Source organism: Hyla sarda, chromosome 1 (assembly GCF_029499605.1).
Source record: "Hyla sarda isolate aHylSar1 chromosome 1, aHylSar1.hap1, whole genome shotgun sequence".
NCBI classification, from domain to species: Eukaryota; Metazoa; Chordata; class Amphibia; order Anura; family Hylidae; genus Hyla; species Hyla sarda.
In genome coordinates this window covers 603,443,340-603,469,994 of record NC_079189.1, presented here as the reverse complement: position 1 = coordinate 603,469,994, position 26,655 = coordinate 603,443,340, and the positions used below count along the sequence as shown (strand labels likewise).

The following is a 26,655-nucleotide window of genomic DNA, read 5'->3' as shown; positions in this document are numbered from 1 at the left end:
TCCTCTCCCCACACACCCCCTGCAGCCTCAGTCCTCTCCCCGCACACCTCCTGCATCCTCAGTCCTCTCCCCACACACCCCCTGCAACCTCAGTCCTCTCCCCACACACCCCCTGCAACCTCAGTCCTCTCCCCACACACCCCCTGCAGCCTCAGTCCTCTCCCTACACACCCCCTGCAGCCTCAGTCCTCTCCCTACACACCCCCTGCAGCCTCAGTCCTCTCCCTACACACCCCCTGCAGCCTCAGTCCTCTCCCCACACACCCCCTGCAGCCTCAGTCCTCTCTCCACACACCCCCTGCAACCTCAGTCCTCTCCCCGCACACCCCCTGCAGCCTCATTCCTCTCTCCACACACCCCCTGCAACCTCAGTCCTCTCCCCACACACCCCCTGCAACCTCAGTCCTCTCCCCACACACCCCCTGCATCCTCAGTCCTCTCCCCACACACCCCCTGCAGCCTCAGTCCTCTCCCCGGCAGCCTCAGTCCTCTCCCCACACACCCCCTGCAGCCTCAGTCCTCTCCCCACACACCCCCGGCAGCCTCAGTCCTCTCCCCACACACCCCTGCATCCTCAGTCCTCTCCCCGCACACCCCCTGCAGCCTCAGTCCTCTCCCCACACACCCCCTGCATCCTCAGTCCTCTCCCCGCACACCCCCTGCAGCCTCAGTCCTCTCCCCACACACCCCCTGCAGCCTCAGTCCTCTCCCCACACACCCCCTGCAACCTCAGTCCTCTCCCCACACACCCCCTGCAACCTCAGTCCTCTCCCCACACACCCCCTGCAGCCTCAGTCCTCTCCCCACACACCCCCTGCAGCCTCAGTCCTCTCCCCACACACCCCCTGCAACCTCAGTCCTCTCCCCACACACCCCCTGCATCCTCAGTCCTCTCCCCACACACCCCCTGCAGCCTCAGTCCTCTCCCCGGCAGCCTCAGTCCTCTCCCCACACACCCCCGGCAGCCTCAGTCCTCTCCCCACACCCCCCCTGCAGCCTCAGTCCTCTCCCCACACACCCCTGGCAGCCTCAGTCCTCTCCCCGCACACCCCCGGCAGCCTCAGTCCTCTCCCCGCACACCCCCTGCAGCCTCAGTCCTCTCCCCGCACACCCCCTGCAACCTCAGTCCTCTCCCCACACACCCTCTGCATCCTCAGTCCTCTCCCCACACACCCCCTGCAGCCTCAGTCCTCTCCCCGGCAGCCTCAGTCCTCTCCCCACACACCCCCGGCAGCCTCAGTCCTCTCCCCACACACCCCTGGCAGCCTCAGTCCTCTCCCCGCACACCCCCGGCAGCCTCAGTCCTCTCCCCGCACACCCCCTGCAGCCTCAGTCCTCTCCCCGCACACCCCCTGCAACCTCAGTCCTCTCCCCACACACCCCCTGCATCCTCAGTCCTCTCCCCACACACCCCCTGCAGCCTCAGTCCTCTCCCCGGCAGCCTCAGTCCTCTCCCCACACACCCCCGGCAGCCTCAGTCCTCTCCCCACACACCCCTGGCAGCCTCAGTCCTCTCCCCGCACACCCCCGGCAGCCTCAGTCCTCTCCCCGCACACCCCCTGCAGCCTCAGTCCTCTCCCCGCACACCCCCTGCAGCCTCAGTCCTCTCCCCACACACCCCCTGCATCCTCAGTCCTCTCCACACACACCCCCTGCAGCCTCAGTCCTCTCCCCACACACCTCCTGCAGCCTCAGTCCTCTCCCCACACACCCCCTGCAGCCTCAGTCCTCTCCCCACACACCCCCTGCAGCCTCAGTCCTCTCCCCACACACCCCCTGCAGCCTCAGTCCTCTCTCCACACACCCCCTGCATCCTCAGTCCTCTCCCCACACCCCCCCTGCATCCTCAGTCCTCTCTCCACACACCCCCTGCAGCCTCAGTCCTCTCCCCACACACCCCCTGCAGCCTCAGTCCTCTCTCCACACACCCCCTGCATCCTCAGTCCTCTCCCCACACACCCCCTGCATCCTCAGTCCTCTCTCCACACACCCCCTGCATCCTCAGTCCTCTCCCCACACACCTCCTGCAGCCTCAGTCCTCTCCCCACACACCCCCTGCAGCCTCAGTCCTCTCCCCACACACCCCCTGCAACCGCAGTCCTCTCCCCACACACCTCCTGCATCCTCAGTCCTCTCCCCACACACCCCCTGCATCCTCAGTCCTCTCCCCACACCCCCCCCCCCTGCATCCTCAGTCCTCTCCCCACACCCCCCCCTGCATCCTCAGTCCTCTCCCCACACCCCCCCCCCTGCATCCTCAGTCCTCTCCCCACACACCCCCTGCATCCTCAGTCCTCTCCCCACACCCCCCCCCCTGCATCCTCAGTCCTCTCCCCACACCCCCCCTGCAGCCTCAGTCCTCTCCCCGCACACCCCCTGCAACCTCAGTCCTCTCCCCACACACCTCCTGCAACCGCAGTCCTCTCCCCACACACCTCCTGCATCCTCAGTCCTCTCCCCACACACCTCCTGCAGCCTCAGTCCTCTCCCCACACACCCCCTGCAGCCTCAGTCCTCTCCCCACACACCCCCTGCAACCGCAGTCCTCTCCCCACACACCTCCTGCATCCTCAGTCCTCTCCCCACACACCCCCTGCATCCTCAGTCCTCTCCCCACACCCCCCCCCCCTGCATCCTCAGTCCTCTCCCCACACCCCCCCCTGCATCCTCAGTCCTCTCCCCACACCCCCCCCCCCTGCATCCTCAGTCCTCTCCCCACACACCCCCTGCATCCTCAGTCCTCTCCCCACACCCCCCCCCCCTGCATCCTCAGTCCTCTCCCCACACCCCCCCTGCAGCCTCAGTCCTCTCCCCGCACACCCCCTGCAACCTCAGTCCTCTCCCCACACACCTCCTGCAACCGCAGTCCTCTCCCCACACACCCCCTGCATCCTCAGTCCTCTCCCCACACACCTCCTGCAACCTCAGTCCTCTCCCCACACACACCCTGCAACCTCAGTCCTCTCCCCGCACACCTCCTGCAACCTCAGTCCTCTCCCCACACACCCCCTGCAACCTCAGTCCTCTCCCCACACACCCCCTGCAGCCTCAGTCCTCTCTCCACACACCCCCTGCAACCTCAGTCCTCTCCCCGCACACCCCCTGCAGCCTCAGTCCTCTCCCCGCACACCCCCTGCAGCCTCAGTCCTCTCCCCACACACCCCCTGCAGCCTCAGTCCTCTCTCCACACACCCCCTGCAACCTCAGTCCTCTCCCCACACACCCCCTGCAACCTCAGTCCTCTCCCCACACACCCCCTGCATCCTCAGTCCTCTCCCCACACACCCCCTGCAGCCTCAGTCCTCTCCCCGGCAGCCTCAGTCCTCTCCCCACACACCCCTGCAGCCTCAGTCCTCTCCCCACACACCCCCTGCATCCTCAGTCCTCTCCCCGCACACCCCCTGCAGCCTCAGTCCTCTCCCCACACACCCCCTGCAGCCTCAGTCCTCTCCCCACACACCCCCTGCAGCCTCAGTCCTCTCCCCACACACCCCCTGCAACCTCAGTCCTCTCCCCACACACCCCCTGCAACCTCAGTCCTCTCCCCGCACACCTCCTGCAACCTCAGTCCTCTCCCCACACACCCCCTGCAGCCTCAGTCCTCTCCCCACACACCCCCTGCATCCTCAGTCCTCTCCCCACACACCCCCTGCAACCTCAGTCCTCTCCCCACACACCCCCTGCATCCTCAGTCCTCTCCCCACACACCCCCGGCAGCCTCAGTCCTCTCCCCACACCCCCCCTGCAGCCTCAGTCCTCTCCCCACACACCCCCGGCAGCCTCAGTCCTCTCCCCGCACACCCCCGGCAGCCTCAGTCCTCTCCCCGCACACCCCCTGCAGCCTCAGTCCTCTCCCCGCACACCCCCTGCAACCTCAGTCCTCTCCCCACACACCCCCTGCATCCTCAGTCCTCTCCCCACACACCCCCTGCAGCCTCAGTCCTCTCCCCGGCAGCCTCAGTCCTCTCCCCACACACCCCCTGCAGCCTCAGTCCTCTCCCCGCACACCCCTGGCAGCCTCAGTCCTCTCCCCGCACACCCCCTGCAGCCTCAGTCCTCTCCCCGCACACCCCCTGCAGCCTCAGTCCTCTCCCCGCACACCCCCTGCAACCTCAGTCCTCTCCCCACACACCCCCTGCATCCTCAGTCCTCTCCCCACACACCCCCTGCAGCCTCAGTCCTCTCCCCACACACCTCCTGCAGCCTCAGTCCTCTCCCCACACACCCCCTGCATCCTCAGTCCTCTCCCCACACACCCCTGCATCCTCAGTCCTCTCCCCACACATCTCCTGCAGCCTCAGTCCTCTCCCCACACACCCCCTGCAGCCTCAGTCCTCTCCCCACACACCCCCTGCAACCGCAGTCCTCTCCCCACACACCTCCTGCATCCTCAGTCCTCTCCCCACACACCCCCTGCATCCTCAGTCCTCTCCCCACACACCCCCTGCATCCTCAGTCCTCTCCCCACACCCCCCCCCTGCATCCTCAGTCCTCTCCCCACACCCCCCCTGCAGCCTCAGTCCTCTCCCCGCACACCCCCTGCAACCTCAGTCCTCTCCCCACACACCTCCTGCAACCTCAGTCCTCTCCCCGCACACCCCCTGCAGCCTCAGTCCTCTCCCCGCACACCTCCTGCAACCTCAGTCCTCTCCCCACACACCCCCTGCAGCCTCAGTCCTCTCCCCACACACCTCCTGCAACCTCAGTCCTCTCCCCACACCCCCCCTGCAACCTCAGTCCTCTCCCCACACCCCCCTGCAACCGCAGTCCTCTCCCCACACACCTCCTGCAACCTCAGTCCTCTCCCCACACACTCCAGGCAGCCTCAGTCCTCTCCCCACACACCCCCTGCAGCCTCAGTCCTCTCCCCACACACCCCCTGCAGCCTCAGTCCTCTCCCCACACACCCCCTGCAGCCTCAGTCCTCTCCCCACACACCCCCTGCAGCCTCAGTCCTCTCCCCGCACACCTCCTGCAGCCTCAGTCCTCTCCCCACACACCCCCTGCAACCTCAGTCCTCTCCCCACACACCCCCTGAAACCTCAGTCCTCTCCCCACACACCCCCTGCAGTCTCAGTCCTCTCCCCACACACCCCCTGCAGTCTCAGTCCTCTCCCCACACACCCCCTGCAACCTCAGTCCTCTCCCCACACACACCCTGCAGTCTCAGTCCTCTCCCCACACACCCCCTGCAACCTCAGTCCTCTCCCCACACACCCCCTGCAACCTCAGTCCTCTCCCCACACACCCCCTGCAGTCTCAGTCCTCTCCCCACACCCCCCCTGCAGCCTCAGTCCTCTCCCCACACACCCCCTGCAACCTCAGTCCTCTCCCCACACACCCCCTGCAGCCTCAGTCCTCTCCCCACACACCCCCTGCAGCCTCAGTCCTCTCCCCGCACACCTCCTGCAGCCTCAGTCCTCTCCCCACACACCCCCCTGCAACCTCAGTCCTCTCCCCACACACCCCCTGAAACCTCAGTCCTCTCCCCACACACCCCCTGCAGTCTCAGTCCTCTCCCCACACACCCCCTGCAGTCTCAGTCCTCTCCCCACACACCCCCTGCAGTCTCAGTCCTCTCCCCACACACCCCCTGCAACCTCAGTCCTCTCCCCACACACCCCCTGCAGCCTCAGTCCTCTCCCCACACACCCCCTGCAACCTCAGTCCTCTCCCCGCACACCCCCTGCAGCCTCAGTCCTCTCCCCACACACCCCCTGCAGCCTCAGTCCTCTCCCCGCACACCCCCTGCAGCCTCAGTCCTCTCCCCGCACACCTCCTGCAGCTCAGGCGCTCAGACATCTTATCCCCTATCCAAAAGATAGGGGATAAGATGCCTGATCGCGGGGGTCCCGCCGCTGGGGGCCCCCGTGATCTTGCATGCCGCACCCCATTAAAATCAGTCTCCGGAGCATGTTTGCTCCGGGCCTGATTACTGTCTATCACGGGGCCGGAGCATTGTGATGTCACGGCTCCGCCCCCGTGTGACATCACGCTCCGCCCCCTCAATGCAAGCCTATGGGAGGGGGCGTGACAGAGTGTGGCGTGCAAGATCACGGGGGTCCCCAGCAGCGGGACCCCCGCGATCAGGCATCTTATCCCCTATAAGATGTCTAAGCGCCGGAGTACCCCTTTAACATGGTGAGCCAATCAACTGTGAGATGGTCACACTTTTGCAGCAGCACCAAACTTAAAGGACAACTGTAGTGCAAGACTTTTATATATTCCTGTGCCCGGGCGGCAAAAATAAACAAAATAGACTTTAACATGCCTTCCTACGTACCCCCGTCGGTCCGGTACTGGCCTCACGGTTCAGCGGTGCGAACCTCATTCAACTTCCTGGGGACGGGGACGCAGCAGAGCCATCGGCGTATCACCGGCCACAGCGATGTCCCGCCTCCGCTGGTGATAGGCTGAGCCCACTGTCATGTAAGGAGCTCTGGCCGGCTTCTTACATGACAGTGGGCTCAGCCTATCACCGGCCGGGGTGGAACATCGCTGCGGCCGGTGATACGCCGACGGCTCTGCTGTGTCCCCGTCCCCAGGGGGTACGTACAAAGGTATGTTAAAGTTTATTTTTGCAGCCCGGGCACAGTAATATATAAAAGTCTTGCACTACAGTTGTCCTTTAAGCAGCGGCAGCACAGGTATAACACTAGGGGCATAACAAGCGTCCTATGAGCCCCCTGGCAAATTTTGTCCAGTATACCGAGAACAATATTACTATTTAAACCAGTATGCAAGGAGGAATATAAATGTACCATCATACACTTGCTGACCAAATTTTTTATACTGAGACAATATTATCAATAATCTCAGTATACAAGGAGGAATATTATCACCATACATATTACCATCATACTGTTACTGACCAAATCCTGTGTACTGAGACCAATATTACCAATAATACAGTATACAAGGAGGAATATTATTACCATACATATTACCATCATACTGTTACTGACCAAATCCTGTGTACTGAGACCAATATTACCAATAATACCAGTATACAAGGAGGAATATTATCACCACACATATCATCGTCATACTGTTACTGACCAAATCCTGTATACTGAGACCAATATTACCAATAATACCAGTATACAAGGAAGAATATTATCACCATACATATCATCGTCATACTGTTACTGACCAAATCCTGTATACTGAGACCAATATTACCAATAATACCAGTATACAAGGAGGAATATTATCATATTACTATTATATTGTTACTGACCAAATCCTGTATACTGAGACCAACATTACAAATACCACAGTATAAAAGGAGGAATATGATCATCATACATATATTACCGCCATACTGTTACTGACCAAATCCAGTATACTGAGATCGATATTATCAGTATACATGGAGGAAATATTATCACCATACTGATAGACTTCTCCTGTCCCAGACTTGTCTCTGCAGAATCTGCCAGACAAATATTTTAGGTTCCTTTATAAAGCACCATCCCCACCACTTTACAAACTCCCCCTGCGTATTGCCCTATGTACTGTGACACATCACCGTGTGCATATTCCTGTACTGTGACGTCACTGTGTATATTATCTCTGCACTATGACGTCACTGTGTGCATTGTCCCCGCCCTTTGCTGTTGTTATGTGTATTGTCTCTGTACTGTGGTGTCACTAAGTATATTGGGGGGGGTATGCAAACCTGTCCAGAGGAAAGTTTCTGAGTTGCCCATAGCAACCAATCAGATCACTTCTTTCATTTTTCAGAGGCCTTTTCAGAAATGAAAGAAGCGATCTGATTGGTTGCTATGGGCAACTCAGCAACTTTTCCTCTGGACGGGTTTTGAGAAATCTTCCCCATTGTCCCTGTACTGTGGCATCACTCTGTGTATTGTCCCTGTACTGTGGAGTCACTGTGCATATATTAACCCTATACTGTGACGTCACTGTGCATATATTACCCCATACTGTGATGTCATTGTGCATGTTAATGCTGTACTGTAAGTACAAGGTATATGGACAGTAACTACAAGTTAAATACAAGGTTAATATGGACAGTTAATATGGATAGTAACATGATGGTACAGGGTTAATATATACACAGTGATGTCACAGTACAGAGTTAATAAACAGTGATGTCACAGTACAGGGATAATACACAGTGATGTCACAGTACAGGGATAATACACACAGTGATGTCACAGTACAGGGATAATATACACAGTGATGTCACAGTACAGGGATAATACACACAGTGATGTCACAGTACAGGGATAATACACACAGTGATGTCACAGTACAGGGATAATACACACAGTGATGTCACAGTACAGGGATAATACACACAGTGATGTCTCAGTACAGGGATAAAACACACAGTGATGTCACAGTACAGGGATAATACACACAGTGATGTCACAGTACAGGGATAATACACACAGTGATGTCACAGTACAGGGATTATACACACAGTGATGTCACAGTACAGGGATAATACACACAGTGATGTCACAGTACAGGGATAATACACACAGTGATGTCACAGTACAGGGATAATAAACACAGTGATGTCACAGTACAGGAATAATACACACAGTGATGTCACAGTACAGGGATAATACACACAGTGATGTCACAGTACAGGGATAATAAACACAGTGATGTCACAGTACAGGAATAATACACACAGTGATGTCACAGTACAGAGTTAATAAACAGTGATGTCACAGTACAGGGATCATACACAGTGATGTCACAGTACAGGGATAATATTAGGGGTGTGAATTGGCAAGAATTTGGCGATACGATACGTATCGCGATACATGTATGACGATACGATATATCCCGATTTTGTTTACGAGACGATATATCGCAATATATCCCGATATTGTATCAAAAACAATGCCTTTTACACTTTTATTAAAACATTTTTTTTTATACACTTTATTAGACTTTTAGGAAGAATCATTAGATTCCTCAGACAGATGAATAGAGTTCTACTGAACTCCATTGATCTGCGATCCATTGATAGAGCCTGGTCCAGCCAGGATCTATCAATAACAGAGCCACGGGACAGCAGAGAACAGAGGTAAGCCCTCCGGGTACCTGCACAGTGGATTGCCTGCCCGCAATCGCGCTGCGGGGGGGGGGGGGGGGGGCGATCCACCCCACTATCCCATCAGGGAGCATTCACAGATCCCTTTAGACGTCACTGTCAGCTTTGACAGCGGAGATCTAAAGGGTTAACAGCCAGCCGCGGCGATCTGAGAACAGCCGGGGCTACAGAGTATGGAGCGGGCAGGAATCCTGAGCCCGCTCCATACAGACTGCTGAGCGCCACATCCTGGCTATTAGCGGGGGCCGCAGAGTACGGAGCGGGCACGAGTAGGGAGCCCGCTCCATACACCCAGAGAGCCGCTGTGAGGTGAGATTTCCGAATCCATGCACCACGACGCTTGTCAGGTCCAGCCTGCACGAGCCGGAAAAATTCACCTGGCCAGGGCCCGGTACTGCATGTCCCGGGCATCGGGAGATACGAATTCCACATACCTAAAAGGATCAATTCAAAAATATTTTGAATCGATACCGTATCGCCAAATAAAAAATCGTGATATATCGAGTGAATCGATTTTTTTTTTACACCCCTAATTAATATACAGTAATGTCAGATCACTGGATATTAGCCTTATACTGTGACATCATTGTGGGGTATGACATACGTTAGGTAGTAGTACTGTAGTAGGGTATACACATATATATATATATATATATATATATATATATATATATGTGTGTAGAATGTGCCAGCTAGGGCAGTGGGCAAAGTCACCAGTATAACGCCTGCAGAGTAGTGGAGGAGGGAGTCACCTGACCCGGCAGCCATGCGGAGCACTGACACTCACAGCAGGTCGCAGGCAGGGAGAAGCAGAGCCTGTGGGCCTGTGACTCTCTTCTTGGACTTGAAGTCCTCTCTGGTGAGCAGCCGGGGGCAGGGCCAGGAAAGGACTGATCAAACATGCCAGCACCAGCAGGCCCGACAGTGACGAGTGACATCCTCCTGCGCGGCTTCTTCGGCTCAAGAGGACATCGTCACTGATTTAAAGTGGCCGCGGCGGCTCATTAGTACAATGAGGAGGGCGGCTGCTGCACCGGAGCTGGGGCTAATTTGATTCTGGCCGGGACGGGTGCTCCTTAATGGGAGATATGAAATTATCAGCGGCTAGATAGAAATACCGGCTGGGTGGTAACCCTAGGGCACTATAAGGGTCTCAGGGGTATTGAGGTGTGGGGGGCACTATGGGGGTATCAGGGGTTATAGAGGTGTGGGGGGCACTATGAGGGTATCAGAGGTTATAGAGGTGTGGGGGCACTATGAGGGTATTAGGGGTTATAAAGGTGTGTGGGAGGGGGCACTATGAGGGTATCAGAGGTTATAGAGGTGTGGGGGCACTATGAGGGTATTAGGGGTTATAGAGGTGGGGGGGCACTATGAGGGTATCAGAGGTTATAGAGGTGTGGGGGCACTATGAGGGTATCGGGGGTTATAGAGGTGGGGGGGCACTATGAGGGTATCAGAGGTTATAGAGGTGTGGGGGCACTATGAGGGTATTAGGGGTTATAAAGGTGTGTGGGAGGGGGCACTATGAGGGTATCAGAGGTTATAGAGGTGTGGGGGCACTATGAGGGTATTAGGGGTTATAGAGGTGGGGGGGGCACTATGAGGGTATCAGAGGTTATAGAGGTGTGGGGGCACTATGAGGGTATCAGGGGTTATAGAGGTGGGGGGGCACTATGAGGGTATCAGGGGTTATAGAGGTGGGGGGGCACTATGAGGGTATCAGGGGTTATAGAGGTGGGGGGGCACTATGAGGGTATCAGAGGTTATAGAGGTGTGGGGGCACTATGAGGGTATCAGAGGTTATAGAGGTGTGGGGGGGGGGCACTATGAGGGTATCAGAGGTTATAGAGGTGGGGGGGGCACTATGAGGGTATCAGGGGTTATAGAGGTGGGGGGGCACTATGAGGGTATCAGGGGTTATATAGGTGGGGGGGCACTATGAGGGTATCAGAGGTTATAGAGGTGTGGGGGCACTATGAGGGTATTAGGGGTTATAGAGGTGGGGGGGGCACTATGAGGGTATCAGAGGTTATAGAGGTGTGAGGGGGGCACTATGAGGGTATCAGAGGTTATAGAGGTGTGGGGACACTATGAGGGTATCAGGCGTTATAGAGGTGTGGGGGGCACTATGGGGGTATCAGGGGTTATAGAGGTGTGAGGGGGGGCACTATGAGGTTATCAGAGGTTATAGAGGTGTGGGGGCACTATGGGGTATCAGGCGTTATAGAGGTGTGGGGGGCACTATGGGGGTATCAGGGGTTATAGAGGTGTGAGGGGGGGCACTATGAGGTTATCAGAGGTTATAGAGGTGTGGGGGCACTATGGGGTATCAGGGGTTATAGAGGTGTGGGGGGCACTATGGGGGTATCAGGGGTTATAGAGGTGTGAGGGGGGGCACTATGAGGTTATCAGAGGTTATAGAGGTGTGGGGGGCACTATGAGGCTATCAGGGGTTATAGAGGTGTGGGGGGCACTATGGGGGTATCAGGGGTTATAGAGGTGTGAGGGGGGGCACTATGAGGTTATCAGAGGTTATAGAGGTGTGGGGGCACTATAAGGGTCTCAGGGGTTATAGAGGTGTGAGGGACACTATGAGGGTATCAGGCGTTATACAAGTGTGGGGACACTATGAGGGTATCAGGCGTTATACAGGTATGGGAGGGGTTCGGAGAATCTGGGAGGGGCTCAGAGTCCCCGGTAATAATCACATTAGGGTCCCGTTTCTCACCGGTTACCGTCAGTTGAACTCCCCGGCGTTGTTTACGTCCTGTTGCTTGGAGACGACGCACAGCCAATCACAGCGTGGGTCGTCATTCATTCTCAGTGAAGAGCTCCACCCCCATCCAGAACGCAGTACTTTCTCCGCATGCGCAATCTACACGGTCTGCTATCAGGAAATTGGGTCAGTGCGCAGGGGATGTAAAGTTTTCTACGATCTGTAGAAAACTGCGAGCGCATGCGCAGCACTCCGCTTACAGCGTAGGGTTAACGTAGGTGATGTAAAGTTTTTTCCAATCTGTGGAAAACGCCATGCGCATGCACGAGTTCACGCTATTAGCGTACTCTACGCTAATTGCGTAATGTCGCGCATGCGTATGGCATTTTTCACAGATTGGAAAACACCGGTGATGTAAAGTATTTTCCTATCTGTGAAAAGTGCTATGCGCATGCGCGAGTCTACGCTATTAGCGTAGACCTGTAGCGCTAGCGTAAACCTGCGCATGCGCAGTAGTAAATTTAGCTTATTGGAAAATTCTTAGTTCAGATCATAGGCTTACGTTAATAGCTTATCTCTTAGCGTAGCCGTGGAAATTAGCGTAGCGTAGTTAGTGGGTAGCGTAGTGTAGCCTTAGGCTTACCATAGATTTATATTAGTGTAGTGCACCTAGCGTAGGTTTTAATTTAGCGTAGTTTAGGATTAATAGGGAAAGGAGGTAGGGTATAGGTTTTGAAGAGACTACAAGGCATGCTGGGAGTTGTAGTTTAGCTTATATTACATTGAAGGGACCACAACTCTCAGCATGCCCAGACAGCTAAAGGCTATCCAGGCATGCTGGGAGTTGTAGTTTTACACAGGTATAGAGTAGTTAGCGTAGTGTTAGCGCAGTTTTAGCGTAGTTAGTGTAGCGTTAGCGCAATTTTAATATATTTAGTGTAGCTTAGTTTTATCGTATTTAGGGTAGTGTAGTGTTAGCACAATTTTATCGTATTTAGTGTAGTGTGGTGTTAGCGCAGTTTTAGTGTATTTAGCGTGGGGTAGTGTTAGCGCAGTTTTAGTGTATTTAGCGTGGGGTAGTGTTAGCGCAGTTCTATCGTATTTAGCATGGGGTAGTGTTAGCGCAGTTCTATCGTATTTAGCGTGGGGTAGTGTTAGCGCAGTTTTAGTGTATTTAGCGTGGGGTAGTGTTAGCGCAGTTTTAGTGTATTTAGCGTGGGGTAGTGTTAGCGCAGTTCTATCGTATTTAGCATGGGGTAGTGTTAGCGCAGTTCTATCGTATTTAGCGTGGGGTAGTGTTAGCGCAGTTTTATCGTATTTTGCGTGGGGTAGTGTTAGCGCAGTTTTATCGTATTTTGCGTGGGGTAGTGTTAGCGCAGTTTTAGTGTATTTAGTGTAGCTTAGTGTTAACGCAGTTCTATCGTATTTAGCGTGGGGTAGTGTTAGCGCAGTTTTATCGTATTTAGTGTGGGGTAGTGTTAACGCAGTTTTATCGTATTTAGCGTGGGGTAGTGTTAGCGCAGTTTTAGTGTATTTAGTGTGGGGTAGTGTTAACGCAGTTTTATCGTATTTAGCGTGGGGTAGTGTTAGCGCAGTTTTATCGTATTTAGCGTGGGGTAGTGTTAGCGCAGTTTTAGCATATTTAGCGTGGGGTAGTGTTTGCGCAGTTTTAGTGTATTTAGTGTAGCTTAGTGTTAGTGCAGTTTTAGCGTATTTAGCGTGGGGTAATGTTAGCGCAGTTTTAGCATATTTAGCGTAGCGTACTGTTAGCGCAGTCTTAGAGTAGTAGGTGCAGCGTAGTATTAGTGTAGTGTTAGTGCAGTTTTAGCGCATTTAGCGTAGTGTAGTGTTAGCGCAGGTTTAGCGTATTTAGCGTAGCGTACTGTTAGCGCAGTCTTAGAGTAGTAGGTGCAGCGTAGTATTAGTGTAGTGTTAGTGCAGGTTTAGCGTATTTAGCGTAGCTTAGTGTTAGTGCAGTTTTAGCATAGCTTAGTGTTAGCGTAGTTTTAGCGTATTTAGTGTAGCATAGTGTTAGCACAGTTTTAGCGTAGCTTAGTGTTAGCGCCGTTTTAGCGTATTTAGCGTAGCTTAGTGTTAGCGCATTTTTAGCGTATTTAGCGTAGCGTACTGTTAGCGCAGTCTTAGAGTAGTAGGCGCAGCTTAGTATTAGCATAGTGTTAGTGCAGTTTTAGCATAGTTAGCGTAGTTGTACGCAGGTGTAGTCAGCTAACTTAGTTTTACAGGCAGATAGAGCGTAGTACACATTAGTTTTTTTTTTTTTTTAACAAAAAAGAAAAACGTGTGGTTCCCCGTCTTTTCATTTTCAGCCAAATGCCAACCAAACAGCAACAGCCTGACGTTACCATCGTTTCGGGCCCTCCCCAGCCTAAATAACGCCAGCCTGTTACCGCCCAAGAGCGCCTGTGGCAGTGGGTACCGGGGTAATAATTGGGGGTTAGCACTAGATGTTTTTGGGGCTAACGCTAAGCCCAGACTTGGTAATGGACTCCGTCTACAAGACGGCTTCCACTACTAAGCCTGTAAAGTAATAATAAAAAAAAAAAAGCACACACAAGTTAAAACATTTTTATTAGGAAAAACACTCCCCCACAGCCCTCGTTAACCATTTTATTAAAAGAAAAGAAAAAATGCAGGTCATCGTTGTAGTACACTGAATCCGACGTTGTCCTCCGCACGTATCTGAAACGAGAAGAAAAACACAAAAAAATGGGTTAGTACACTTTTGAGGGATCTTCCCCTGGAGAGCCTAACTTACCACCCCCGTTCCAGCTCCGTCATCTTCCTGCGATGCTACACGTCCAGTGACGGAGCAGGAACGGAGGTGATCACTATATCCAGCCATCTATACAGGGGGCTGAATACTGCATTAACGTAGCAGAGCGCAACTGCCTCTGCTACTTTAACGTACAAGGACGTACTCGCCTCTACTACGTTAACGTAGCAGAGCCCAATGGCCTCTGTTACTTTAATGTAGCAGAGCGCAAGTGCCGCTGCTACTTTTGCAAAACTACAACTTCCATCCTGCCCGGACGATCTTTGGCTCTCTGGGCATGCTGGGAGTTGTAGCCCCTTCACTTTAGAACTAAGCTAAGCTACAGTCTCTAAACTACGCTTTATCTGCCTGTAAAACTAAGTTAGCTGACTACACCTGCGTACAACTACGCTAACTATGCTAGAACTGGACTAACACTACGCTAATACTACGCTGAGCCTACTACTCTAAGACTGCGCTAACAGTAAGCTACGCTAAATACACTAAAAAACTGTGCTAACACTAAGCTACGTTAAACCTGCGCTAACACTAAACTACGTTAAATCTGCACTAACACTACGCTACGCTAAAACTGCGCTAACACTAAGCTACGCTAAACCTGCGCTAACACTAAACTACGTTAAATCTGCACTAACACTACGCTACGCTAAATACGCTAAACCTGCGCTAACACTAAGCTACGCTAAATACGCTAAACCTGCGCTAACACTAAGCTTCGCTAAATACGCTAAAACTGCGCTAACACTAAGCTACGCTAAATACGCTAAAACTGCGCTAACAGTAAGCTACGTAAATACGCTAAAACTGCGCTAACACTACACTACACTAAATACGCTAAAACTGTGCTAACACTACACTACACTAAATACGATAAAACTGTGCTAACACTACACTACACTAAATACGATAAAACTGTGCTAACACTACACTACACTAAATACGATAAAACTGCGCTAACACTACACTACACTAAATACGCTAAAATTGCGCTAACACTAAGCTACACTAAATACATTAAAATTGTGCTAACACTACACTACACTAACTACGCTAAAATTGCGTTAACACTACGCTAACTACGCTATACCTGTGTAAAACTACAACTCCCATCCTGCCTGGACAGCCTTTAGCTTGGCATGCTGGGAGTTGTGGTCCTTTCACTGTAAAACATGCAAAACTACAACTCTCAGCATGCCTGGGCATGCTGGGAGTTGTAGTTTCTTTACTTTAAAACCTATAACCTACCTCCTTTCACTATAAAACCTAAACTACGCTAACTACATTACAATCTAAGCTAGCTATGCTACACTAATGCTACACTATGCTAACCCTACGCTTGTTTCCCTCTCCCCGTCTTCTACACTACGCTACCTACTCTAGCTAACTTATGCTAGCCTCGCTACGCTAACTTCGTAGCGGAGGAAAGCTGTGCATGCGCTCTTAGTTTTCTGAGAATCATGTGCAGGTATTTTCCAATCTGTGAAAAACACCATACGCATGCGCGAGTCTACGCTAGAACTACTGCGCATGCGGGACATTACGCAGATATTACGCAATTAGCGTAGCGCACGCTAATAGCGTTAACTCGCGCATGGCGTTTTCCACCGATTGGAGAAATCTTTACATCATAGGCAGCGTTAGCAGCGAAGTTCTAGCGTAGCCCTGCGCATGCGCTGTTTTCCACTTAACGCGCAGGGCTAGCGTGCTAGCGCAGCAAGCAGAAGGTCCGTTGATGTAAAGTATTTTCCAATCTGTGAAAAACGCCATGCGCGGGTTTATGTTATTAGCGTACGCTACGCTATTTGCGTAATGTCGCGCATGCGCAGTAGTTCTAGCATAGGATCGCGCCTGCGCAGTGCGTTACTTGCTTGTTATCAGCGTAGGTGTAGTTTCTTGGATCACCCGTGGATTTTTCATATCGCACATGCACACTGCATATAGAACCCCGCCTGCGCAGTGCGTTAATTGCAGTTTTCACTTCTGTGGCTCAATATAATTAAAATCTTACCCTTGATGACATAATTTTCCATTGTTGTACTGATGTAAAAAAAAAACACTAACTTTTTAACTAAATAACTGCTTTTAAAATCCCTCTAAAAGCGTAACTACGCAGTTAGCGCAGCCTAAGTGCTACTGCGCATGTGGGAGATTGGACTTTTCCACAATAGATCTCAAGTATTTTCCAATCTGTGGAAAACTACATACGCATGCGCGATTAGCGTAGTGTACGTTAGGTCTACGCAAATAGCGTAGACTTGCGCATGCGTATGGCGTTTTTCACAGATTGGAAAATAGTTTACATCATCGAAAAGAACTGCGAGCGCATGCGCAGTTTACTACCGACTCTGTGTGCGTAGTTAGTGTAGTGTAGCAGGCAGGGAGAGAGGGAGACCAGCGTAGGGTTAGCGTAGTTTAGCATCAGTGTAGCGTAGCTAGCTTCGATTGTAGCGTAGTTAGCGTAGCTAAAGGGCGTAAGTTAGGTTTTAACGTAAAGATACTACAACTCCCAGCTTGCCCAGGCAGCCTAAGGATGTCCAGGCATGCTGGAAGTTGTAGTTTTGCAGGTTTTACAGTGAAGGGACTACAACTCTCAGCATGCCCAGACAGCTAAAGGCTGTCCAGGCAGGATGGAAGTTGTAGTTTTCCAGTAGTTAGCGTAGAGTAGTGTTAGCGAAGTTTTACACCAGTTTAGCATAGCGTAGTTTTTACACAGGTTTAGCATAGGGTTAGGGTAGTTTTACACAAGTATAGTGTAGTTACCGCAGCGTTAGCCTAGTTTTACACAGGTGTAGTGTAGTTAGAGTAGTGTTAGTGTAATGTTACACATGTGTAGTGTAGTTACTGTAGCGTAGTGTTAGCATAGTTTTACATAGGTGTAGTGTAGTTACTGAAGCGTAGTGTTAGCATAGCTTTACACAGGTGTAGTGTTGTTACCATAGTGTTAGTGTAATTTTACACCGGTGTACTGTAGTTAGCGTAGTGTTAGCGTAACTTTACACAGGTGTAGTTACTGTAGCGTAGTGTTAGCATAGTTTTACATAGGTGTAGTGTAGCTAGCGTGGTGTAGTGTTAGCATAGTTTTACACAGGTGTAGTGCAGTTACTGTAGCATAGTGTTAGCATAGTTTTACATAGGTGTAGTGTAGTTACTCTAGCGTATTGTTAGCATAGTTTTACATAGGTGTAGTGTAATTACTGTAGCGTATTGTTAGCATAGTTTTACATAGGTGTAGTGTAGTTACTCTAGCGTATTGTTAGCATAGTTTTACATAGGTGTAGTGTAGTTACTGTAGGGTAGTGTTAGCATAAATTTACACGTGTAGTGTAGTTACTGTAGCGTAGTGTTAGCATAGTTTTACATAGGTGTAATGTAGTTACTCTAGCGTATTGTTAGCATAGTTTTACATAGGTGTAGTGTAATTACTGTAGCGTATTGTTAGCATAGTTTTACATAGGTGTAGTGTAGTTACTGTAGGGTAGTGTTAGCATAAATTTACACATGTGTAGTGTAGTTACTGTAGCGTAGTGTTAGCATAGTTTTACATAGGTGTAGTGTAGTTACTGTAGCGTATTATTAGCATAGTTTTACATAGGTGTAGTGTAGTTAGCGTAGCGTAGTGTTAGCGTAATTTTACACAGGTGTTGCGTAGTTAGCGTAGCGTAGTTTTATAAAGGTGTAGAGTAGTTAGCGTATCGTAGTTTTACAGAGGTATAGAGTAGTTAGCGTAGCGTAGTTTTATAAAGGTGTAGAGTAGTTAGCGTATCGTAGTTTTACAGAGGTATAGAGTACTTAGCGTAGCATAGTTTTACAGAGGTATAGAGTAGTTAGCGTAGCATAGTTTTACAGAGGTATAGAGTAGTTAGCGTAGCATAGTTTTACAAAGGTGTAGAGTAGTTAGCGTAGCGTAGTTTTACAGAGGTATAGAGTAGTTAGCGTAGCAAAGTTTTACAGAGGTATAGAGTAGTTAGCGTAGCATAGTTTTACAGAGGTATAGAGTAGTTAGCGTAGCGTAGTTTTACAGAGGTATAGAGTAGTTAGCGTAGCGTAGTTTTACAGAGGTATAGAGTAGTTAGCGTAGCGTAGTTTTACAGAGGTATAGAGTAGTTAGCGTAGCGTAGTTTTACAAAGGTGTAGAGTAGTTAGCGTAGCATAGTTTTACAGAGGTATAGAGTAGTTAGCGTAGCGTAGTTTTACAGAGGTATAGAGTAGTTAGCGTAGCGTAGTTTTACAGAGGTATAGAGTAGTTAGCGTAGTGTAGTTTTACAAAGGTATAGAGTAGTTAGCGTAGCGTAGTTTTACAGAGGTATAGAGTAGTTGGCGTAGCGTAGTTTTACAGAGGTATAGAGTAGTTAGCGTAGCGTAGTTTTATAAAGGTGTAGAGTAGTTAGCGTAGCATAGTTTTACAGAGGTATAGAGTAGTTAGCGTAGCGTAGTTTTACAGAGGTATAGAGTAGTTAGCGTAGCGTAGTTTTACAGAGGTATAGAGTAGTTAGCGTAGCGTAGTTTTACAGAGGTATAGAGTAGTTAGCGTAGCGTAGTTTTATAAAGGTGTAGAGTAGTTAGCGTAGCATAGTTTTACAGAGGTATAGAGTAGTTAGCGTAGCGTAGTTTTACAGAGGTATAGAGTAGTTAGCGTAGCGTAGTTTTACAGAGGTATAGAGTAGTTAGCGTAGCGTAGTTTTACAGAGGTATAGAGTAGTTAGCGTAGCGTAGTTTTACAGAGGTATAGAGTAGTTAGCGTAGCGTAGTTTTACAGAGGTATAGAGTAGTTAGCGTAGCGTAGTTTTACAAAGGTGTAGAGTAGTTAGCGTAGCATAGTTTTACAGAGGTATAGAGTAGTTAGCGTAGTGTAGTTTTACAGAGGTATAGAGTAGTTAGCGTAGTGTAGTTTTACAGAGGTATAGAGTAGTTAGCGTAGTGTAGTTTTACAGAGGTATAGAGTAGTTAGCGTAGTGTAGTTTTACAGAGGTATAGAGTAGTTAGCGTAGCGTAGTTTTACAGAGGTATAGAGTAGTTAGCGTAGTGTAGTTTTACAGAGGTATAGAGTAGTTAGCGTAGTGTAGTTTTACAGAGGTATAGAGTAGTTAGCGTAGCGTAGTTTTACAGAGGTATAGAGTAGTTAGCGTAGCGTAGTTTTACAAAGGTGTAGAGTAGTTAGCGTAGTGTAGTTTTACAGAGGTATAGAGTAGTTAGCGTAGTGTAGTTTTACAGAGGTATAGAGTAGTTAGCGTAGTGTAGTTTTACAGAGGTATAGAGTAGTTAGCGTAGCGTAGTTTTACAGAGGTATAGAGTAGTTAGCGTAGCGTAGTTTTACAAAGGTGTAGAGTAGTTAGCGTAGCGTAGTTTTACAAAGGTATAGAGTAGTTAGCGTACTAACCGATTTTTTTCTGTTTTTCTTCTCTTCTCGTTTCAGATACGTGAATGCGGAGGACTACGTCTGATTCGGTGGACTGCGACGATGACCTGTGTCAGGGAAATTGTCCCCTAGTCATCCATGCTATGAGTCGAATCGACAAGTTAATAAAGGCCTGGAGAACAATTATAGACCATACGCACCACAATAGTCACATAAGTGTTCTGTTTATTAATAGAAAATTGCTTCTTTGTATAGGCAAAATGAAGTACAACATTAACCTCGACACAAGATGAGAACAATCAACAAATGATATTATCTATCCATTACCACCCTACTCAGGCAAGGAACAATAAGGCTGGGTTCACATCACGGGACCGCATACGGCTGGGGGGAGCTAAAACCGGGCGCTCCCATATCCCTGCCATATGCCGCCCGTATGTAATGTATTTCAATGAGCCGACCGGAGTACCCCTTTAATCTGTGATGCCGAACATCAGCTATACTCCGCTATTTTCGGTATTCCGCTGGGAAAAAATATATTTCTTAAAGGAGTACTCCGGCCGTAAGACATCTTATCCCCTATTCAAAGGATAGGGGATAAGATTTATGACCGCGGGGGTCTCGCCGCTTGCATCTTGCATCTTGCAATCTTGCATTTGTGACGTCACTACTACGCCCCCCCCCCCCCACGTGATGTCCTGCCCCGCCCCCGCTATGCAAGTCTATGGGAGGGTACGCACACTTCAATAAGCGGGCTCAGCTACCATAAAACAACAAGGGGTGCTACCATGTGTATTAGTTATACATACAAAGAAAAAGAAACACACAATACAGCGCACAACCACAATATATGTACCAAAAAAGAGGGATCACTTTATTTCACAGCAGACAATACAATTTAAAACATCTAAAAGGCCGAAACGGCCACCTGCACAAACAGGTCTTGGGAGACCCCCCTTGTTTGTGCAGGTGGCCGTTTGGGCCTTTTAGATGTTTTTAATTGTATTGTCTGCTTTTGTATATCTTTTATATGTGAAACAAAATTATCCCTCTTTTTGGTACATATATTGTGGTTGTGCGCTGTATTGTGTGTTTCTTTTTTTTTGGTATAGTCTATGGGAGGCGTCACGCCCCTTCCCATAGATTTCCATAGCGGGGGCGGGGCGTGACTTCACATGAGGGCGGAGTTGTGACGTCACGATACTCCGGCCCCGTGGTTGGCACTCGGAAGTTTGTGAACTGGCAGTGCGGCGTGCAGCTCAAAGAGGTGGGTGCCGAATGCAAGATTGCAGGGGTGCCCAGCGGCGGGACCCCCGCGGTCAGACATCATATCCCCTATCCTTTGGATAGGGGATAAGATGTCTTAGGGCCGGAGTACCCCTTTAAAGGGGTACTCCGGCCCCAAGACATCTTATACCCTATCCAAAGGATAGGGGATAAGATGTCTGATCGCGGGGGTCCCGCCACTGGGCACCCCCACAATCTAGCATGCAGCACTCAGCACCAGGGGGACGGAGTATCGTGATGTCACAACTCCGCCCTGTGTGACATCCCACCCGCCCCCTCAATGCAAGTCTATGGGAGGAGGCGCGACAGCCATCAAGCCCCCTCCCATGAACTTGCATTGAGGGGGCGGGGTGTGACGTAACCAGGGGGGCGGAGTGGTGACATCACGATACTCCGTCCCTCTGGTCGGGAGGCAAAAGACTGAGAACCTCCAGTGCTTCCGGCAGTATTTACAGATGGGTGCTGCATGCTAGATTGCAGGGGGTCCCCAGCGGCGGGACTCCCGCGATCAGACATCTTATACCCTATCCTTTGGATAGGGGATAAGCTGTCTTGGGGCCGGAGTACCCCTTTAAATCAACTGATGTCAGAAAGTTAAACATATATGTAAATGACTTCTATTTAAAAATCTTAACCCTTCCAGTACTTATCAGCTGCTGCATGCTCCAGAGGAAGTTGTGTAGTTCTTTTCAGTCTGACCACAGTGCTCTCTGCTGAGTGGACAGTTTCTGACATGGACAGAGGTGTCAGCAGAGAGCACTGTGGTCAGACTGGAAAGAACCAAACAACTTCCTCTGGAGCATATAGCAGCTGATAAGTACTGGAAGGGTTAAGATTTTTAAATAGAAGTAATTTACAAATCTGTTTAACTCTCTGGCACCAGTTGATTTAAAAAATTATACTTTCCAGCGGAGTACCCCTTTAAGGAGAGTTCTGTGGCTTGATCTCGACCTGGAGAGGTGGTTTTCAAAAATAGATTATGCCTGTTTGCCTTCTATGATTAACCCAATAACGACCATGGACGTCTATACTCGTCCAATGGCCGTTAATGGGGTAGGACGCGGGCTACCGACTCGAGCCCGCGTCATACCGGCCGACCCCCAGCTGATTCCTGTAGCTGGGGGCCGGCGTTAACAGCTGACATGCGGCGATCGCCGTGGCCAGCTATTAACCCTTTAGATCGACGCTGTCAAAGTTGACAGCGGCATCTAAAGGTGCCTTTATCCAGTTCCTGGTGGTCCAGTGGGGTGGATCGTCCCCCCCCCCCCGCAGCGCAATCACGTAAGCCTGAGGGCTTACCTCTCCTGCTGCGGCGGCTCCGGGGCTCAGAATGATAGAGCCTGGCAGGACCAGGCTTTATCAATCAAGCGCAGAGCACACAGATCAATGGGATTGTATGTAACCCCATTGATCCGTATGAGGAATCAAATGATTCCTCTTAAAAGTCCCCTAAGCGGACTAATAGTGTAAAAAAAAAAAAAAAAAAAAGTTTTCAAAACACATTGTTAAAATATATCGTAAAATAAACCGCACAGTCAATGGCGTATGCGCAAAAAGGAATAAAAAGCGATCAAAAAGTCCGATCAAAACAAAAATGGTGCCGATATAAACTTCAGATCACGGCGCAAAAACTGAGCCCTCATACCGGCCCGTACGCAAAAAAAAAAGTTATAGGGGTCAGAAGATGACAATTTTAAACATAAATTTTCCTGCATGTAGTTATGATTTTTTTCCAGAAGTCCGACAATATCCAACCTATATAAGTAGGGGATCATTTTAACCGTATGGACCTACAAAATTGTGTTATTTCTTCAATTTTGCCGCACAATTATTTTTTTTCCATTTCGCTGTAGATTTTTGGGTAAAATGACTGATGTCATTACAAAGTAGAATTGGTGGCACAAAAAATAAGCCATTATATGGATTTTTAGGTGCAAAATTGAAAGGGTTATGATTTTTAAAAGGTGAGGAGGAAAAAAATGAAAATGCAAAAACTGGAAAACCCTCTGTCCCCAAGGGGTTAAGGACTCTTTATTCTGTGGGTCAACACCATTAAAATGATACCCATGGTTACATACATTTCTATTATTGTATTGCTTTAAAGAAAATCCCTTTTTTTTTTTTTACAAAATCAGTTTGTTTAAAATTGCCCTAATTTGACCACCTCTAACTTTCTTATTTTTTCGTATTCATGTGTGAGGGCTCATTTTTTGCGCCATGATCTGTAGTTTGTTTTAGTACTATCTTTGCATACATGTGACTTTTTGATCGCTTTTTATTAATATTTTTTTGCTGTTTGATGTGACAACTTTTGGACTGTTTTTTTATTTTTACATTTACGCCGTTCACCGTAGGGGATCATTAACATTATATTTTTATAGTTCGGACATTTACGCACGTGACAATACCAAATATGTTTATTGTTTATCGTTTTATATGCTTTTTTCTATTAATATGGGGAAAAGGGGTGATTTTAAATTTCATTGGGGGAGGGGCTTTTTCACTTTTTTTAAAACTTTTTTTTTACATTTATTTTAAACTTTTTTAGTCGCCATAGGGGACTATTTATAGCAATCATTTGGTTGTTAATACTGTTCAGTGCTATACATCGGGCATAGCTCTGATCAGTACTATCGGCGATCTTCTGCTCTGGTCTGCTGGAAGGCAGATCACTGCCTAAAACTCGGGAAACAGACGGAGGCAGGTGAGGGGACCTCCGTCCACCATCTTGGCTCAGTCACAACTCAGCAGAAAGAGGGAAACTGCTCTATAAAGCTAATGAATGATATTTAGACAAATAAATAGGTTGGTAAGAGGGAAAAGATGGGCTATGGCTTTAGCTCCCTGGAGTACTCCTTTAACCCCTTAAAGGGTACCTTTCATCAAAAAAACGTTTGATATATTATAGATTAATGTATGCAGAATAATTTTCCAATAGCATGTTATTAAAAAATATGCTTCTTTCTATTTAGTTTTCCACTTTGAAAAAACGACCACTAGGGGTCTCCCTACCAGTCCTTTTTTTTATACATTTCAGACTCATGCTGGAGTCCTAAATCTCAGACTGCAGCCGGGACACCGACAAACTCAGCACTGCTCACTGCCAGGGAGTGAGACTGTGTCCCTGCTGCAGTCTGAGATATTAGGACTCCTTCATGAGTCTGAAATGTATAAAAAAAAGGACTGGTAGGGAGACCCCTAGTGGTCATTTTTTCAAAGTGGAAAATTAAATAGAAAGAAGCATATTTTTTAATAACATGCTATTGGAAAGTTATTCTGCATACATTAATCTATAATATATAAAAAGTTTTTTTGATGAAAGGTACCCTTTAACCCCTTAAGAACCCTTGACGTACACGTACGTCATGACAACCTGGTACTTAAGGACCCATGACGTACGCGTACGTCATGGAGAATTCCGGCCCCTGCCGCACGCCGGGCGGGGATTGGAAGCGGATGCCTGCTGAAATGCTTCAGCAGGCATCCAGGGCAAACGCAGAGGGGGGCCATGTAGGCCCCCCATGTCGGCGATCGTCGCAAATCGCAAGGGAAATCTGCGATCTGCGGCAATACCGGGCTGATCGGGTCTCTGGGACCCGACCGCCCGGTAATTTTGCATGATCCTGGCTGTCACCTCCTCCGATCCCCTGCGATCCGTCGGTTAACTAACCGACCAATCGCAAGGGGGGGGGGGGGGGGTGGTTACTTCCTCCCGTCCTGCCCGGCCCCTGGAAGTCCGGAGAGGACGGGAGGAAGACCGTAGGACGCGGCGGGGGACGGGGGAGTGCTGGGGACCGGCCCTGGTACTTACCTCGTCCCTTAAGACCCGGATCCCGGCGATGAAGATGGCGGCGGTGGCGACAGGCGAGTTCCTCTTCAGCCGCGGTCGGGCCCTTTACAGCAATGCACGTCGCCGTAAAGCAACATGCATTGCTGTAATGGGACCCTGTATACTACAACTCCCAGCATGCCCAGACAGCCCTTGGCGTCCGGGCATGCTGGGAGTTGCAGTTTGGAGACCACTGTGCCCTTCCAGATGTTGCAAAACTACACATCCTCAGCATGCCCTTACTGTCCAGGCATGCTGGGAGTTGTAGTTCTGTAACATCTGGCCCTTCAGATGTTGCAGAACTACAACTCCCAGCATGCCTGGACAGTTTTGGCATACTGGGAGTTGTAGTTTTGCAACATCTGGAAGGGCACAGATTGGGAACCACTGTATTAGTGGTCTTCAAACTGTAGTCCTCCAGATGTTGCAAAACTACAACTCCAAGCATGCTGGGAGTTGTAGTTTGGCAACATCTGGCTCTAAAGATGTTGCCGAACTACTACTTCCAGCATGCCTGAGAATGTTTGGGAGTTGTGGTTTTGCAACAACTGGAGGCACACTGGTTGGGAAACATTGTTTCCTAACTCAGTGTTTCCCAACCTGTGTGCCTCCAGCTGTTGCAAAACTATAACTACCAGCATGCACTGATAGACTGTGCATGCTGGGAGTTGTAGTTTTGCAACAGCTGGAGGCCCCCCCCCCCCCCCCCCTGTGAATGTACAGGGTACATTCACATGGGCAGGGGGCTTACAGTGAGTATCAGGCTGCAAGTTTGCGATGCAGCAAATTTTGCGCGGCAGCTCAAACTCGCAGCTGGAAACTCGCTGTAACCCCCATCCATGTGACTGTACCCTAAAAACACTACACTAACATAAAATTAAAAGTAAAAAACACTACATATACACATACCCCTACACAGCCCCCCTCCCCAATAAAAATGAAAAACGTCTGGTACGCCACTGTTTCCAAAATGGAGCCTCCAGCTGTTGCAAAACAACAACTCCCAGTATTGCCGGACAGCCGTTGACTGTCCAAGCATGCTGGGAGTTTTGCAACAGCTGGAGGCACCCTGTTTGGGAATCACTGGCATAGAATACCCCTATGTCCACCCCTATGCAAATCCCTAATTCAGGCCTCAAATGCGCATGGCGCTCTCTCACTTTGGAGCCCTGTCGTATTTCAAGGCAACAGTTTAGGGACACATATGGGGTATCGCCGTACTCGGGAGAAATTGCCTAACAAATTTTGGGGGGCTTTTTCTCCTTTAACCCCTTATGAAAAGGTGAAGTTGGGGTCTACACCAGCATGTTAGTGTAAAAAAATAAATTTTTTACACTAACATGCTGGTGTTGCCCTATACTTTTCATTTTGACAAGAGGTAAAAGGGAAAAAAGCCCCCAAAATGTGTAATGCAATTTCTCCCAACTACGGAGATACCCCATATGTGGGCGCAAAGTGCTCTGGGGGCGCACAACAAGGCCCAGAAGGGAGAGTGCACCATGTACATTTGAGGTGATTTGCACAGGGGTGGCTGATTGTTACAGCAGTTTTGACAAATGCAAAAAAAACAACCCCA

At 49.8% G+C, this 26,655-nt stretch overlaps 1 protein-coding gene across 3 annotated transcripts in view; it reads right to left on the bottom strand.

The window, feature by feature from the left end:
* LOC130297337 (oocyte zinc finger protein XlCOF29-like) overlaps nucleotides 1–11,928 on the bottom strand; it is a 51,347-nt gene extending 39,419 nt beyond the window's left edge. For all 3 annotated transcript variants that reach the window (XM_056549732.1, XM_056549738.1, XM_056549727.1), the window contains exon 1: nucleotides 11,826–11,928. The gene's annotated coding sequence lies outside the window, so the exon portion shown is untranslated. The remainder of the gene's footprint in view (nucleotides 1–11,825) is intronic.
* Between the last annotated feature and the right edge of the window lie 14,727 nt (nucleotides 11,929–26,655).